The sequence below is a fragment of the Monodelphis domestica genome, chromosome 3, assembly GCF_027887165.1.
Source record: "Monodelphis domestica isolate mMonDom1 chromosome 3, mMonDom1.pri, whole genome shotgun sequence".
Taxonomy (NCBI): domain Eukaryota; kingdom Metazoa; phylum Chordata; class Mammalia; order Didelphimorphia; family Didelphidae; genus Monodelphis; species Monodelphis domestica.
In genome coordinates, this window is record NC_077229.1 from 38,736,947 (window position 1) to 38,745,368 (window position 8,422).

The window sequence follows — 8,422 nt, forward strand, 5'->3', positions numbered from 1 at the left end:
ATTAAAGGTATAGTCAGTCCCATAAAATGGATTTGTATAGCAATATGAGTGTTCAGACTATATACATATTACAAGTATAGACTATACACCATGCAGGTGGACTTTCACAATACAATAATTTCACTGGAAACATATTAACTTTATCCAAGTAACTGCATTTACCAGTGAATAAGATTAAAATGAATTTGTCAAAGAGCACCTGACCATCAGGTAGATTGTTTAGCTACATTTCATCACTGTCATATTCCTCTACTGTGATCTCTTCTTCCTCCATGAATCCTTGAGCTGTAGCAGGCTGGGGATGGCTGGCAGGTAGATCTGTTCCACTAGTCTGACTCAAAGGAAGAAATAGTGATGTTTCTGCATCAGGCTCTGAAGTTTTGATTTTGTCCATGTGCATAAGTATCTTTGTAGGTGGTGATCCATCAAGTTTAGCCTCATCATCCCTCTTAGAGTCTATCATTCCAGAATCCTTATCAGTTAGAGCTTCCATTTTTCAATCTTCCAAAAACCCTCCTCAGGGGAAGCCTTCCAACATCCTGGATGAAAGCAATCTGAGCTTGATTTCTCATTGGATTAGTTAGCATAGCCAGGTATGGCAATAGCTGTGTTTGAAGACACAAAGGGGGTAAGCAGAAACTGGAAAAAAGTGACTTTGCTGCCAGGCAATTGATACTTTCTATTTATCAGGAACCACTGAGGTATGTGCAAGGGTTGAAAACTTGCTCCTCCTCGTTGACAATAAGCAAAACCTCTGGATTTGTTGGAATGCATCACACCTGCTGTAGCTACAGATGCACTGACCTCCCCAAGAGTGGTCCTTGAATTCCAGTCACTACAGAGGATGTCAGCACTCCTCATGTATTCATTGGCTCTCACGAGATCTATTTCAGTGAAGAAATCTACATAGTATTGGTGAAGGTATAAATTAAACAGCTCTCCAGGCATGCGTGACTTTTTTACCACCTCCTTGGGTTCAACAAGTAACATGTCCCATTCATACTCTTACAGATGAGAAGGTAATCGAGGAAATTCCAATTCTGTTAGAGGTGTTCTTTTACAATATAATATCTTTCCCAAAGCCCTGAAAAGAAAAAGACAGGCATCTTTGCCACCAATTGCCTGAACTTCTTGATTTTCCAAAGTACTATCAGGTCTCTTTCTCTGCCTTGCTTTTGACAACAATGCATCTGATTTTCATGAAGACATTCCTTTTTTCCTTGACTAAAAATTGGTCTCCTCCGAATTACCTTTGAAAGAAGAAAACTGAAGACTGTTTATTGCACTTCTTCTATCACCAGAACATCATTTCCAAAGCAACTCTGAGGCTGGCTTCTCAGGGACAGCAAGTAAAAGTGTAATTCTCAGATAAGGCTATAACAAGGAAGAACCTAGAAGAGCACAGATCTCCCAAAAGCATCCCAAAGAAAAGTTAAAATGCTACAAAATGAAAGCAACCAAAATAAAAAAATCAAACTTGGGAGGATCAGTGGTGACATGGATTGCCTATAGTTTGATAGGCAGTTAATGAATTCAAAGAGGATTGTTTTTTTTTTTTTTTGCAAGAGCAAATCTGTTACAAGATTTGTTTTTATGTTTTTCTTCTTTCACCGTGGTATCTAGAGGGGACATCGAAGGGTTGGAGAAACAATTTGTTTATTGATTTTTTAAATTAAAAAATAGAACTATTATGTGTTCCCTAGGTTTACCTGGAATCTAGAAACCACCAAATGTATGCCATAGTAAAATCATTGACTCAAAGTTTTAGGATTAACTTGTAAGTTGGTTCTTCCAATCTTACTAGGCTATATATTTGGGGGTTTCTAGATTCCATGTCAACATCTTCTATTTCTCCCTTTAGTAGAACCTCTATTAGCTATCACTTATATTGGTGGGAGTGGAAGAGTATGTAGAAAAGAAGTATAAGAACAAAAGAAGACAAGAACATGTAATAAAATAAAAGAAATTATGAGCAAATGCCCAACAGCATAAAAGAGAACCCCTCTGATTTTCCAAAATGAACTTTGGCTCATTCTGATAAAAGAAGGAAAAGTTAATTGCTGCACACTTCACTCATATCCCAAGTGGATCTCATCTATGAGAACTGTGTCCGTCCAGATAGTACCCCAGAACCTCAGAGAGCTGTGACTATAGTGCTTCATGTCCCTTTCAAAGCTTCAGATGTGAACAGAATAGCCTCAAGTCTTCATCTTTTTTTTTTTAATTTCTTTCATGCCTTTAGTTATAGAGGTGGAAAGTTCCCCAATGTATTCCTTTTGTCATTTATTGGGAAATGTGAATTTACTGATTGAAATACATTGCTTCTACCTGATGGCAACAAATCATGATCTCATGATGCCATGAATATGAACACATCAACACACACACACACACACACACACACATGCACACACATGCACACACAAACACCCAGCAACAACAATATACTATGCAACGAGAAAATAACTAGGAGTCACAATTTTCTATGAGCACATTATAGGATGAGGGTGAGAAGCAACGGATGTGAGAAATAATAAAAAAGAAATAGTATCTGTCACAATGAGATATAGGAAACTAAGGGAACATCAGAAATGTGAGAATCGTGCTTCCGGCCATCAGCAATGTGGTCAGTCGCATACCGCTTTATCCAATCCAAGATTCCCTTCCCAGTTAGGATCTCAAATACAGGAGGGGTTTCAGGGATGAAGCCTAATCATTAATTAGATTGACCTGGAGTTGTACAAAACTGGTCTGGAGCCTCTGGATGTCATCCAGTGTGGCCAAATTGGGAGGAAATTGGCAGATCACAAAGTATTAAAGGAATGGGAACATGAGTAATGTCATGGAAAGATGATGAAATAATTCCCCTGAGAGGACACTTTTCAGTAATTCTGGGCTCCAGCTAGATAGTTTTACTACATCAGAAACCACAAGGACATTTTTAAGTTCTTGCTACCACTTCCTCTAGCCAAAATTTGCAGTCAGAAGTTCTTGCTGACTGAATGAATTAAAGCTATGAGACTGGCCTTGGATAGAGAGAAGATGTGAAATACTTAGAAATATAAGAATAAAATAGTCTAATCTAGCTCTCACGTGAGCCTTACCTGCAACAGCAGCTTTCTTGGTCCCTCACTAAAGACAGAGACAGAGACAGAGAGAACACTTACTCATTCTGCCTTTTTTTCTCTCACTTCCAGGTCAAATTCAGAGTCATGTTCACATCAAGTTCAGAGGTCACACTCCTATGACCTATGCTAGGTGATTTACATGACACACAAACTCATGAAAACTTATGTACACTCAAGGGACCTAATTTACCAAATTATTTCCCTCACACAGTCGTGACTTCTTGGTTAAATTGTTGGCAGGAGATGAGGTAAGATGTATGATCCCAGAAGAGAAAATTTCCTTCACACAACATAGACCCAGATCCAGAAAAAAAGAGCAACATCTTCAGGCCAGGCTCCAGGGTTATGCCTTCTCTTCAGGATCGACCTCCTCATTTTGCCCTAAAGGAAAGGGAATAGAGGGAAGAGGCTGGCTTTCCCTGTTAACTTTCTGAATTATGGTAAGTGACACAGATTCTGGACTCCCAAGATTTGAGGGATAATTCTTTTTTTTTTTAATTTTAAATAATATTTTATTTGATCATTTCCAAGCATTATTCATTAAAGACAAATATAATTTTCTTTTTCTCCTCTCCCATCCCCCATAATCGACGCGTGATTCCACTGGGTATCACATATGTTCTTGATTCAAACCCATTGCCATGTTGTTAGTATTTTCATTAGAGTGTTCATTTAGAGTCTCTCCTCTGTCATGTCCCCTCAACTGCTGTAGTTAGACAGTTGTTTTTCCTCGGTGTTTCTACTCCCACAGTTTGTCCTCTGCTTATGAATAGTGTTTTTTCTCCTAGATCCCTGCAGATTGTTCAGGGACATTACACCGCCACTAATGGAGAAGTCCATTAAGTTCGATTATACCACAGTGTATTAGTCTCTGTGTACAATGTTCTCCTGGTTCTGCTCCTTTCGCTCTGCATCACTTCCTGGAGGTCATTCCAGTCTCCATCGAATTCCTCCACTTTATTATTCCTTTTAGCTCAATAGTATTCCATCACCATCATATACCACAATTTGTTCAGCCATTCCCCAATTGAAGGGCATCCCCTCACTTTCCAATTTTTGGCCACCACAAAGAGCGCAGCTATGAATATTCTTGGACAATTTCCCCATTATCTCTTTGGGGTACAAACCCAGCAGTGCTATGATTGGATCAAAGGGTAGACTTCCTTTTATCTCTCTTTGGGCATAGTTCCAAATTGCCCTACAGAATGTTTGGATCAGTTTACAACTCCACCAGCAATGAATTAAAGTTCCTACTTTGCCACATCCCCTCCAGCATTCATAACTTTCCTTTGCTATCATGTTAGCCAATCTGCTGGGTGTAAGGTGATACCTCAGAGTTGTTTTGATTTGCCTCTCTCTGATTATAAGAGATTTAGAACACTTCTTCATGTGCTTATTAATACTTTTGATTTCTTTATCTGAAAACTGCCTATCCATGTCCCTTGCCCGTTTTTCAAGGGAGAATAGCTTGATTTTTTGTACCATTGATTTAGCTCTTTATAAATTTGAGTAATTAAACCTTTGTCAGAGGTTTCTATGAAGATTTTTTCCCAATTTGTTGTTTACCTTCTGATTTTAGTTACATTGATTTTGTTTGTACAAAAGCTTTACAATTTAATGTAGTCAAAATTATTTAGTTTACATTTTTTGATTCTTTCTATGTCTTGCTTCATTTTAAAGTCTTTCCCCTCCCAAAGGTCTGACATGTATACTATTCTGTGTTTACCCAATTTACTTATGGTTTCTTTATGTTTAAGTCATTCACCTGTTTTGAATTTATCTTGGTGTAGGGTGTGAGGTGTTGATCAATTCCTAATCTCTCCCACACTTTCTTCCAATTTTCCCAGCAGTTTTTATTGAATAGCGGGTTTTTGTCCCAAAAGCTGGGATCTTTGGGTTTGTCATAAACTGTCTTGCTGAGATCATTTACACCAAGTCTTTTCCACTGATCCTCCTTTCTGTCTCTTAGCCAGTACCAAATTGTTTTGATAACTGCTGCTTTGTAATATAATTTGATATCTTGGACTGCAAGGCCCCCATCATTTGTGGTTTTTTTTTTCATGATTTCCCTGGATATCCTTGATGCTTTGTTATTCCAAATGAACTTTGTTATATTTTTTCTAAATCAGTAAAGAAATTTTTTGGGAGTTCAATGAGTATGGCACTAAATAGATAAATAAGTTTGGGTAGGATGGTCATTTTTACTATATTGGCTCTTCATATCCATGAGCAATTAATGTTTTTCCAATTGTTCAAGTCTAGTTTTAGTTGTGTGGAGAGTATTTTGTAGTTGTGTTCATATAGTTCCTGTGTTTGTCTCGGGAGGCAGATTCCTAGGTATTTTATTTTGTCTAAGGTGATTTTGAATGGGATTTCTCTTTCTAGTTTTTGCTGCTGGGCTGTGTTGGAGATATATAGAAAAGCTGATGACTTAAGTGGGTTTATTTTGTATCCTGCAACTTTGCTAAAGTTATTGATTATTTCAATTAGATTTTTGGTTAAATCTCTAGGATTCTTTAAGTAGACCATCATGTCAATCTGCAAAGAGTGATAACTTGGTCTCCTCCTTGCCTATTATGATGCCTTCAATTTTTTTCTTCTCTAATTGCTACTGCTAGTGTTTCTAGTACAATGTCAAATAGTAGAGGTGATAATGGGCATCCTTGTTTCACTCCTGAACTTATTGGGAATGCATCTAGTTTATCCCCATTGCAGAGGATATTTGCTGATGGTTTTAGATATATACTGTTTATTAGTTTAGGAAAGGCCCTTCAATTCCTATGCTTTCTAGTGTTTTTCATAGGAATGGATGTTGTATTTTATCAAAAGCTTTTTCTGCGTCTTTTGAAATAATCATGTGGAACTTGTTGGTTTGCTTGTTGATGTGGTCTATTATGTGGATGGTTTTCCTAATATTGAAACAGCCCTGCATCCCTGGTATAAATCCTACTTGATCATGGTGAATGATCCTTCTGATCACTTGCTGGAGTCTTTTTGCTAGTATCCTATTTAAGATTTTTGCATCTATATTCATTAGGGAGATTGGTCTATAATTTTCTTTCTCTGTTTTTGACCTGCCTGGTTTTGGAATCAGTACCATGTTTGTGTCACAAAAAGAGTTTGATAAAACTCCCTCTTTGCTTATTATGTCAAATAGTTTGTATAGTATTGGGAGTAACTGTTCTCTGAATGTTTGATAGAATTCACTTGTGAATCCATCCGGCCCTGGGGATTTTTTTCTTAGGAAGTTCTTTGATGTCCTGTTGGATTTCATTTTCTGATATGGGATTATTTAAGAATTCTATTTCTTATTCTGTTAGTCTAGGCAATTTATATTTTTGTAAATATTTATCCATATCACCTAGGTCGGTATATTTATTGCCATATAATTGGGCAAAGTAGTTTTTAATGATTGCCTTAATTTCCTCTTCATCAGAGGTGATGTCTCCCTTTTCATCTTTGATGTTGTTAATTTGCTTTTCTTCTTTCCTTTTTTAAATTAGATTGACCAATACTTTGTCTATTTTGTTTGTTTTTTCAAAGTACCAGCTTCTTGTCTTATTTATTAAATCAATAGTTCTATCACTTTCAATTTTATTAATTTCTCCCTTAATTTTTAGGATTTCTAGTTTGGTTTTCTGCTGGGGTTTTTTAATTTGATCGCTTTTGAGTGTTTTTTTTTTATTTGCATTTCCAATTGATTGATTTCTGCTCTCCCTAGTTTGTTAATATATGCACTCAGGGATATGAATTTACCTCTGATTACTGCTTTGGCTGCATCCCAAAAGTTTTGAAGGGATATCTTGCCATTGTCATTTTACTCAATGAAATTATTAATTGTTTCTATGATTTCTTTTCTAACTAAACAATTTTGGAGTAACATATTGTTTAATTTCCAATTAGTTTTTGATTTGGTTTTCCACGTACAATTATTGATTATTATTTTTATTGCCTTGTGATCTGAAAAGGCTGCATTTAATATTTCTGTTTTTCTGCATTTGTATGCCATGTTTCTGTGACCTAATTTATGGTCATTCTTTGTGAATGTGCCATGTGGTTTTGGTGATCTACAGAAGTGTACTATTGGTGAGCAAGTGAGGTGAAGAAGGACAGAATTCTTGGTACATTTACTCCTACTGTGCTCACTTGCACCCTCTTACTAGGCCATGATACAAGGGGTGGAACTTAAGAATATGGGTTTCCTCAATGGTGAGTAAATAAAGGGGAGTTGAAAGGAAGTCTCCCCTATCAGTTAATAGAAAGGGTTCCCCCAAATTCCTCTGCACAAACCAGTCAGGGAGATAAGACTCCCCCAACTTTAAGGACTCAGCAGGAGAGGGGTCTACAGCAAAACCCAGCTGTGACTGATCAGTAGTCTCAGTGAGTAGCTATCTCCAAGTTCCTTTGAATAATTCCTCTTTGCTGATATCTGACTGTGGTTAAATTATTTTAATAGATATTGAATATTGAGATAGAGGGGAGTTTGATAGAGGTTACAGGGGTCCCTATTTTCTATGTCCCTATAGGTCCTTCACTCCATCAGCTTCAAAGCCAGAAAGAGTTTCACCTACTCTTCCCACTATTTCTCTCACTAAATCAAATATTAGAAGGGTCAAGGAACAGTATAGCAGATGCAGTAGACGGGGAGAGAGAGTTTGGCTCTCTGGCTTAGAGTTCAAGATACTCACAGGTCCAAAGAAACCAAAAATCTCTTTATAGATGTTGTAGAGATATTAAGATGTTGAATCACTTTTCTGATGAAGTCCCATGGCATGTCCCTTGGAAATCCTTTCTTGGCTCTTGAGTATATCTCCAGCAAGGAATCTGCTTCTGTCACCTTGAGATCTCCACTCAGAAAGCCCAGAGTTTCTTTCAGAGCTCCTCCAGGATCAGTCTTCTCTCCCATTATCCTCTGCTACACACATTCATTGTCCATCAATCATCTCTTCTTCCAATGTTCCATCTTTCCCTTTACATCCTGTTCTTACAACTCTGATTGAAAGCCTATGGTAAGATCCCCATAGAGAAGGATATTTTCCCAAGTTTATTCTGTGACTAATGTCATGGTAATAGGATATCTTGGAATTCACTGTTTGCATGTATATATATACAGAGGTATTAGTTTATAATTCACATTATTAACGAATGCATATATCTATGTAATCCATTAATGTTATCAGTGATTCCTAACTATGCATATTTCTTTATGTATATTGTAATATTTATAGGGAAATATGGGGGATTTAAAAAACAGGGTTTAAGGAAGGTTTGTAGCAGGGAATGGAGGAGTTGAA

The 8,422-nt window shown here is 37.1% G+C and overlaps 1 pseudogene; it reads right to left on the reverse strand.

Moving 5' to 3' along the window:
• Window positions 1-223: 223 nt before the first annotated feature.
• Window positions 224-8,034, reverse strand: LOC100027623 (cell cycle checkpoint protein RAD17-like; annotated as a pseudogene).
• Between the last annotated feature and the right edge of the window lie 388 nt (window positions 8,035-8,422).